Source organism: Pinus tabuliformis, chromosome X (assembly GCF_031772625.1).
Source record: "Pinus tabuliformis cultivar Carrire ecotype Pingquan chromosome X, CPIR1, whole genome shotgun sequence".
Classification (NCBI taxonomy): domain Eukaryota; kingdom Viridiplantae; phylum Streptophyta; class Pinopsida; order Pinales; family Pinaceae; genus Pinus; species Pinus tabuliformis.
In genome coordinates this window covers 858889892-858900314 of record NC_142308.1, presented here as the reverse complement: position 1 = coordinate 858900314, position 10423 = coordinate 858889892, and the positions used below count along the sequence as shown (strand labels likewise).

General features: G+C 33.4%; 1 non-coding gene across 1 annotated transcript; it reads right to left on the bottom strand.

Annotated features, from left to right (window-relative positions):
* Positions 1-1441: 1441 nt before the first annotated feature.
* Positions 1442-1523, bottom strand: TRNAS-CGA (transfer RNA serine (anticodon CGA)). The gene has a single exon. It is a non-coding gene; the product is annotated as a tRNA-Ser (tRNA).
* Positions 1524-10423: the final 8900 nt, after the last annotated feature.

The following is a 10423-nucleotide window of genomic DNA, read 5'->3' as shown; positions in this document are numbered from 1 at the left end:
ATAGACTTGTGAAACAAAATCTATAAACAACCTTTAAAATCCTACACTAACTACTCGAAGAGATACAAAATATTTTAAAAATAAAATATCCATGATCAAAACTTTTTCATAAGACAACCTTTCAAAACTAAAATTTTCAAACCTTTCCAAGTCTGAAATCTCTATCAAAACCTGATAACCTAATGACATGCTACGCAACCTTTCCAGAACTATTTTTTCCAAACCTCCAAATACGAAATCTCTATTAAAACCTAATAACATACTACAAAATTACAGCACCATGAAAATGCTTCTTCATTTAAATTATTTATACGATAAACTAAGCCCGATTTAAAATAAAATCTCTAAACAACTACACCAACTATTTGTAAAAATACATAATACATTTCAAAAAAACAACGTATTCGCAATTAAAAAAACATTATTGTAACTTAATGTATGGCAAGTTTGCCTAACCTTTCCGAAGCTAATCTTTTTAAACCTCAAATTATAACGTCCCTACTAAAACCCAATGACACACCTACAGGATGAATGCTCAAGAAAAGGGCTTCGGAAAAAGTGAAGATGCTCCTCTAATATAAATTTAAAAAGGTCAATTGATTATGGTTGATGAGGCATATAACTTTAGTGATGGTTCAATAAAAGAATTTAATGAAGGATACATCTTCGTTAATTGTTCGATAAAAGAATTTGTTTTCCCATAAAAGAATTTAATGAGCATACATATTCATTAATTGTTCAATAAAAGAATTTGTTTTGCAAGTTTATTTTTATAGGAATAATTATTATGTGATGTAGCTGTTTTTAGTGATATTTTAGATTTTTTGGTTTTGGAAATTTTTGGAAATTTTTGAGTGAAATTTTGATTTTATATATAGATTCAGCACCTTCAAAAATTTTTAAGACATTTTGATTGTGTAGAAGTTACCCATCAAATTTATGATTTCAATAATCCCTACCAAATTTTAGAAAAATTAAAAAAAAAAGCACTAAAACAACTTCCAAATTTTTTTACCAAAAAAACTGCTTATATAATATTTTAAATCAATAATTTTAAATTTATTTATTTGATTGATTTAATATTGATATTTTATGATTATTGTGTTAAAATGCAAAAATTATTTATATAAAAAATATTATTGTTTGGAAATAAGATGAAAGAGTTAACCTAATGGACCTAATACAGCTTCTTTAGGGGACCTGGCCCTCCCCATTTATAAAGAAAGAGATAGGCCTAATACAGCTTTTTTAGGGGACCTCGCCCTCCCCATTTATAAAGAAAGAGGTAAGCCTACAGCTTCTTTAAAGACCTCGTTTACATGTAAGAGGTAAGCTACATCAGTAAAGAGTTTACATGTATGATGCCAAGGAGTCGTCAAGGATTTCATTTTGATATTCTTTGCAAAATACACATATATATGATGCAAAAACATCCTAAATTCGTCAACAGCAGGATTCGAACCTGCGCAGGCAAAGCCCAATAGATTTCGAGTCTATCTCCTTAACCACTCGGACATGTTGACAGCACGTTGGTGTACTCTTACATATATTACATGTACATAAATCTATTGCTTTTACCTGAGTTTTTAGTCATTTCAAGACATGCAAACATACGTGGGTCAGGTTTTGGGATGTTGTTCATCGTGTGGCCTCATCAGAGAACGCATATGGGAAATATTTTCCTGTATTTATTAGTCGTTAGTTTGATGTTATTTCCTTATATGGAGTAGATTAAAAATATAACTCATATTGAAAATGATAATGAAATATTATAAAATTTAAGATAATATAAATTAAAAATGGATAGGCTTTTTTTTTTAATTATTATTAAAATTTATAACTTTTTTATTTATTTATTTGTTAAGTAAAGCAAGTTTTGAGATGATTGACCTATTTAATCTATGGTTTGTCTATGGTTTGAGTAGTTATGGCTTAAAGGTATCTAAGCTAATAAAATCACATGAGCATGGGCCACATCAACCCTTAGCGTGATTGTATTTATTCCTACAAAGTTTCAAACTAGTGACTTTTTCACTACAGATTGCCTTAACAAAACGCCATATCACTATTTGCTCTACACCCGATGAGCTTCATCTATATGAATTTTATTAAATGACAATTTTACATTGTCTAAATTATATTTTTGAATGTATAAATTGATTTAAAGTCTTGAAATATTTTTAGAACATTTGTTTTAGGCAATCTCAACCACCAAAATCTGCAATTTCAATAATACTTCTAAATTTTTTTATGCTAAAAAAAATAAAAAAAATAAAAAAATATGCTCAGAATGATAAAAATGCAAAACGTTTAGACTATGTGATTACCTACATTGAATTAACATGACGCAACATGTAAAATCTTATGGTGAAGCTCATAATTCTTGAATCTACTTTGAAGTTCCATGAGTTTTGTGGTCTTTGAAATATGGTTGTCTTGCCATGTGGTAGTGTCTTTATGAGGATTGTAAGTGAAAGCTTTGTAAAGCGGTATCAAACTTTGTTGTATGGTTCTCAAAATTTCTATAAGCTAGTGTGACATTGGTGTATACTTTGAAATGTTGATCTACACTATTCCACTTTAAGTTGTGTTTAATGCTATTTATCATTATCCAAAAACTTTATTTTGTAAATTGTATCCTAAATAATTTATACAAGCACACATTCAAGTTAAGCTCTTGCTCTTTCTATTTGATTAAATGTATAAGACATTTTATACGATAAAATAAGGTGTATTTTATTTGAGGTAAAAAAAAAACATTTAACTACTGAATGGTCTATAATCAAGATTAGTAATGTTCACACCTTCAAGGAAGAAACTATAGAAACATAATAAAACACATGTCCAAAAAGCAAAGCCAATTTCCTAACGTAAAGAAAGAATAAGAGGCCATAGCTATCATCCTTAAGTTAGTGGTTGTTTATGCTTCCTAGTAGGGTTCCAACCCCATCATTCATTAGTGGCTTTCTATCAAAGGGGTTAAAGTTCCATCAATCGTTTCCTTATTGTTTGTGTGGCTTCTTCACCTCTAAAATTACAAGTGTTTGGCAAGGGAATTTATCAATATTGAACCTAGGAAGAGCCCAACTATAGTGTTCTCTATGTTCATCCACAACATGGCCAACCCTATATCAAGGATGACATGAATGATGTGTGAAGCACCACCCTTGTGGTACCTAACTCACGATTTGTGAAGCACCACCTAAAACTCAAGCAATTAGTACATATGCACTAGCTTCAACTCCACCATGTCTACTTGCACTTAGATATGCAAATGAAGGTTGAAACATATTTGAGCATGATCATCCCATGTAAACTTGATGTCATTTTACACATTCTACCAAAAACATTTTCTTTATATTTTTCATATGAGATACAAGATTCAACTCCAACATCATGGCATGTGGAATTCAATTTCTTAAGTGAGCATTATAATTAGTGAGTAGGGTATATGTCCAATAAATGGTAGCAGAGAGTATTTGGCTATAAAGCCTTATAACCCCACATCTAGGTTGACCTAGAAAACTTATATAGAGAATGTGCTTGACAATCCTTTTTTTTAAATAAGAGTGGAAGTTAGGCTAAGAACTCCTAGATATTAAGTTGTTGTCCTAGATGAATGCTACCCAAAATCAGTCACTAAGTTAAAAAATACATTTTAGCTACATATAGGGATTCCAAATGTTTCAGACCAATAAACTTAAGTCTTCTACTTGAGGGAAGTTTCTAGAATTTGATGTTGATCGAAATATACAGAACAATCCTTCTACTCAACCAACAATATCCCATCCACTAATTGTATTCTCCAAAACCTTAGGTGTAATTCCATCTCCAATATCACAACAGAGCAACGAGAGCTTGTAGTCTAAGATTGAGAGATAGATTCTCTAGAATAAGTCTATTAACTCATTCTACATAATTTTTTGTTAGCTAGACCCACAAGGTTTTGAATTGGTGACCTTCACAGAAGGGGTTCCTTAAAAATACACTCTATCACCAATTATTCTACGCCTCATGGGATAAATAATCATATTCATATTGGGAAAACTAAATCCATCCTTTAGTTCAAGCCATATTTTCCAATCCCTAGAACTTTACAAATGAAAAATTTGCAATAACCATGGTGACACCTTACTTGAGTAAGTGCTTCCCTAAAAATTATTAGATGATTTCCACCAAAGACTTACCTTCATCATATAATGTAGACATAAAATCCAATGGTTGTTGATTGATGACATAGTCCTTGAGGAATAACCTTTCCAAGTATTCTTTTTCTTGAAAACCTCCCAAATTTTCTAGATTCCCTATGAAAAAAAGGTTCCCTTAATTTTCACCCAGGACATTGGAGGAGTAGGGTTTTCAAGCCTAAGTTATGCCAACATTTTTGTCCAAGGGATGCATTTTGAGAAATAGAGTTTTTCTAGAAATATTTATCAAGCCTTTTATCCCTCAACCAACCAATTAGTGGCATTGCACATAAGTGTAACACCCATGATTTCAAACTTAGTCATGATATGGTTATAAACACACTGGCGTGCACTTTTTTATTCTTAAAATATGTGGTTGACATGATTTCTAGATATGTGAGAAACAACAGATCTATATGCTTCAGATCAACATTCTTGGTGTTGGCGTGGCATGGCAACAAGTCAATTTGTTTATGTTGATATAACTAACATGTATGTGTGTGTGATAACACATAAGAAGATCCATTTGCAGCAAGAAATAAAAGCATGGACAATAATATGTACAACATAGAATGGACCAATTCCATCATGACCAAGAAAAGGAAATTTCCATTGATAAAGAAGAAACTCACAGGAGCTTGAAAGTTGAGTTGAAGAGCTACAGGGCAGAGAAAGAAAGACTCAGAATAAAACAAGAAGTGTAGGCAAGGTTGAACAAGATATTCCTATAACACATGTCATACATGAAAGGGTTGTTCCAACATGCACCGACTTCTGGAGATATAGAATAGCGTCATGCTAACAAGGCCAGCAAGAGACCTAATAAGATTGAAGAGAAAATAAATCCACTTTCACGTTGGAAGTGTGGAGAGGAACACCTGAGAAGATATTTCCCTAGAATACAATGAAAGATGAAGAGATATGAACGATCATCCCCTTAGGCTCTCTAAAACATTGAAAAGTTTCGTCTTGAACTAGTTAGATGAATATTATAATTTAGACGTTGTTATAAACCTCAAAGAGGACTCTCACTAAAGTTTTGTGTATATGTTGGTGATAGACACTCTAAACACCAAAAATCAAGGATTGAGTTTGTTGAGAACTAATGGATGATGTGTAAGAGAATTTTTTTCATCTCTGTATTGTTATTATTTACCACAATTTTTCTTATTTCTTCTACTTGTTGACTTTGAGCATGGTCATGCTTATTTATATTTCATCATGTTTTTTTATTATGTATTTTCTCTATTTTTATTCTTTCTTCTTTCCTTTTGTGGTTTTTCCTTGGTGGTCTGTTGGGTGTGGGAAAGTAAGGGAAAGGACCTCTGGAGAAGAAATAAAAAAACCCAATAAGAAATGTGACACCCTAACTAGACCTTATTCATAAGATAAACGACAGCATCAGCTGAAAGAAGATGACAGAATGAGAAGTTGTATTGGATAACTCCACATGAATAAAACAAACATTGACATGACAACTATGAAAATAACATAAGAAGGAAGTTCCCTTAACTGAACTATACATGGTTGATATGTGTGTGTGTGTGTGTGTGTGTGCTATTTCAATGAAAATGAGAAAGATGGGAAGGTGAAATTAAGGTATGAGGATACTAATTGGTTTGAGATGTCATTAGTTGAGAATCATTATAGTGGTAAGATAAGAAATTAATCCTTAAAAATATGATCATTGTGTGAATGATATGAAAATAGAATTTGTACTTACCATGTTTTGGGTAACATAGTGAGGTTACTTAATGTATTCCATGTCGTATTGAATATCCATTGGACAAGTGGGAAAGAATGACCTACTACTGATGATTATCGTTAGTAATATGCTATGTTTGTGCTCCTTGTATTGTTGTGATCATGAATGAAAATGATAAAATATGGAAATTGATAGCATATTCTTATCATGGATGAGGACATCATGGAGTTGAATGCAAACAAAGATGATTGCATGAGGTTTTTTATTGAAATCTATGAATGGTCGAGTTGATGAATTTATGACTAATGTGTGACATTGAGATCATTTGAAGAACTATTGAATATTACAACAACAAGGGTGTTATGAACTAGTTGGACCCTTAAAAAGGCTTCAACTGAAGGTGATGAAAGTGACATCCATGTAAATAAGGAAATAGTAAACCAAGGAAAAATGGTGACATAAGGGAATTGGGTAAGAATTCATTTAGCTGAATTTGAAAACTATTGTTTCAAATTAATGCATGCTTTGCATGGATACCAAGTGGTATTTTGAAGGTGGGGGAGCCTTTGGTATGAAATATTGAAATGACATTTGTGATGCATGGCTAATTAAAATGAAGAATTTAAATGCTAACAAAATTAGCGATATGCATTTCTCGGTTCTGACTTATTAGTCCATTGGAATGAATGTTTAAATGCATTATGAAATGACTTGAATAAATACCAACCTAGATCCATCTTAATCCCGATCCTATCAAGCATCGAGAGGGATCAAATCTCTCGAGGTGAAAACCTATTTTTTGAGTGCAAAACTTGAGGAAAGGTTTACACTTCAAGAGATTTGATCCCTCTCGGCGCATGATAGATCTAGGGTTAAGATGGATCTAGGATGGCTATATAATACTATATAATATCTATATCTATATCTATGTGTATCTTTCTTATCCCCTCTTTCTATCTCACCCCCCAAACAGACACATTTTCTCAATATCTGTCTATCTATCTATCTCTCCCTCCCTCTTCTTCTCCCTCTCTCTCTCTCCCCCTTCACTCCCACTCTCCTCTCTACCTCACTCTCTCTCCATCTCTCCCTTGTAACTCCTGTCTCTCCTCCTTTCTCCCTCTGTCACCCCCTCCACTAGCTCTCTCTCTCTATCTCTCTCTCTCCAAATCCCTCTCTCTCTTCCTCTCTCTCTCTCTCTCCTTATCTCTTGTGAGTCTCGTCTTTCCCTTTCTCACCCACCTCCCACTGTCTCTCCCCCTCATCATCAGTCTCTCTCTCTCTCTCTCTCTCTCTCTCTCTCTAACTCCACTAGTATCTCCCTCCCACTCTCCTTCTTTCTCTCCCTCCATCTCTTTGTCTCCCTCTCTCTCTCTCTCTTCCCCTTCTCTCCCTATCTCTCTCCTCTCCTCTTCTCTCTCTTCCCTCCTCTCCTCTCTCACTCACTCTCTCTCCATCTCTCCTTTGTCACTCCTCTCTCTCTCTCTCCACCTATATCATTCTAAGTATTTGTTCTTTCCTCCTTCTCTCTCCCCCTCCAACTTAATCTATCTCTCCCTCTCTCCTTCTCTCTCTATGCTCGTATATCTCTCTCTCTCACATACAACTTCGTCATTATCTCCCTCCCTCCCTATATCTCCCCCTCTCTTAAATTTGATCCCATTGTATTGTGTTTAAGGAAGTCTCTAAATTAAAAAACTCAATTGGTTGTAAAACGTTAAACCTATATTTAAGATCGGTCATATCAAAGAAAATTCATTAATGAAAAAATTAACAGAATCATGAAGTATATTTCCTCTATTATTGTTAGTCACTTTACTTTCTCTCATGGCTTGAATCTTTAGCTAGAATGGATCTATGTTGGTTCTTAATAATATTATTTATATTATATAATTTATTAAAATCGTAAGTTAATTTGTATGAGAATATTTTTAGTAGTTTTGAGGATAGAGGTTTTAGATATATCTCAAAAGTAATTATAACCTTTTACCTCTTAGATTTAATTAAAAAGATGTAATAAAATTAAATCAAAATAATTTTTTATAAAATATTTTGATTGTGAAATAAGTTATGGTTTTTGGGCATATGGTATTGATAAGCCATGGTTTTGGCCCATCGTATAGTAACAAAGTTTATTTACAAGTTAATAATATCCACCGTAAAGTGGAGGTGAATATACATGGTTAAGTTTAATATCCATGGTAAAGTTGGGGTGAATATTCATGGTTAAGAATCTTGTCATATTGTTATACAATAATTTGATTATGAAATAAGTTATGTTTTTTGGGCATGTAGTATCGATACACGGTATAGGCACATGGTATTGTACCAAAGCCTATTTACAAGTTAATAATATCCACAGTAAAGTGGGGGTCTATATCCATGGTTAAGAATCTTGTCATATTCTTATAAAATATTTTGATTGTGAAATAAGTTATAGTTTTTGGGCATGTGGTATTGATAAACCATGGTATCGGCCTATGGTATTGTAACAAATACTATTCACAAGTTAAGAACAAAATCAAAATATAACAAATTGAATTTTATTATTTTTATTACTTTAACTTTTTATTATTAATTGAGGCAACATTTAAATGTTTACACTCTTCACTTTTGACTTTTCATTATTTTTTAATTTAGCCTAAATTTAAATTTGTTTACATACTTACATTACACCTACACATATACCCTATATTAGGTTGTAGAGTGCCTCTCAGCACAATGATGCACATGTATACTGCAATGACATTGTTATTTGAATTTATTTGGAGTGATACATTTATTATGAGTATAATAAATATGAGTTCACTTTATACAATTGTGAATTTTTGTAAATAAAAGAGATTCCATATATATAACTGTTGGATGATTGAAAGTTCATTTCATAGGAAAAAGTGTTGGAATGGTGTGTGAGATCAAAGCCACCATGAAAAATCAATAATATATGCAAGGGAGTCCAATGATATGACTATAGATCACATGCCTATGGTATTAGGCTTCTGGGTGAAGCAAATATTGGGAAATTAAGATTTCCAGTTTAACATTTTTTAGTTTATGTCATGGGAAACTAAATGTTGTGACAAAGGTGAAACGATGGAAGTGGGAGCTCAGGAAGAATATTTTTGTGAGGGAATCGTGGCGTACGACACTTTTTTTATCTCATGGGAGTAAGTCATAACCAATACCTTGACTATGAGACTCCATCATTAGTGCAATGGAGTCGTCATATGGGTACTTAGCTATAAGACTCCATGCAGATGTCATTAGAGTATACCGAATGGCTACTGGGTTATAAAACTTTAATGACTATCCCATGTAAGAAAGCCTTGGGACAGGTAGCCTAACTAAAAGGGTGATTTCCTTGGCATGAATAGGCGAGTAGCTAATGGGGTCCCATGCAAGAAAGCCTTAGTTAGGTAGACTACCATAGATGGGGGCTTCCTAGGCCCGTAAAGGTGAGTAGCTGGTGGGAGACAAAATAAGCCCACGTTCATTGGGATGTGAGTATGAGGAATATTGTTTGGAGATGTATGGAAAAATTGTATGGAGTAGTGTAACCACCACTAAGTGCTTGCCTTGGGGCTAAGAACCACTTTGTGAGTTGGATTTAAAGATGGAGTTGGTTGAAGATTGTGTGGAGCTATGGAGTGGTATAAACGCTACTAAGTTCTTTCCTTATGGATGAGAAATACTCGAGATGGAATTAATTACTAGTTTGAAAAGAGTATATGTTAATTTGTGATGTGAATTGATTTAAAATTGTATGTTTAACCTCATAAATAAATATGCTTATGAATGTGGGTTTGAATTGATTTGAAATTCTTATGATGAATCTCATAAGATTCATATGCTTATGATGTAGGATAATTGTTGAACTAGTCAGCACAAGTATGTGAGGCCACCTCCAAAGAAAATAGTATCAACCTTATGATATCAGAATGCACAACAACAACATCATGGAGTTGAAAACTTTAGGAATTGGGCCATTGTGGTGACAGTGGAACCCTGCGATATGTGTTGATCATGATGGGGTATGCCACAACACATGTGTTGTGTTATTAAAGCAAGGCAGGGGGATGCCTTGGCTAAGAAAATCCTTCCTTTGCGAGGAAGACTTGCCAAGGTGTTTACGGTGCTGGACCCGCCAACATTCAATGGATCTCCCTAATATGAAGTCTCAATTAGATCTCACATCATTTGGTGTAGGAGTCCCATCCGGAATACAACTCGTTTACTAATGTAGTGGGTGCTAATGATATGCCTTGGCTACAATTACACATAGAGTGATGTATAGTGACTTTGGTGAGAATAATTGTGTGACCCTCCGGAGAGTCAAGTGAGATGCATGAAGGTTATTCCACATGGAAGGGAAAATAAATGAGCCCCTTAAAATCTTGTAATATTACACAACTTGAAAGGAACACATGAGCATAATGACATCACAATATAATATGTGAAATAGTTCACAAGTTAACAATGATGAATTAATACAACAACACACATTCAGCAAGATTTGTACCAATGTAAACAA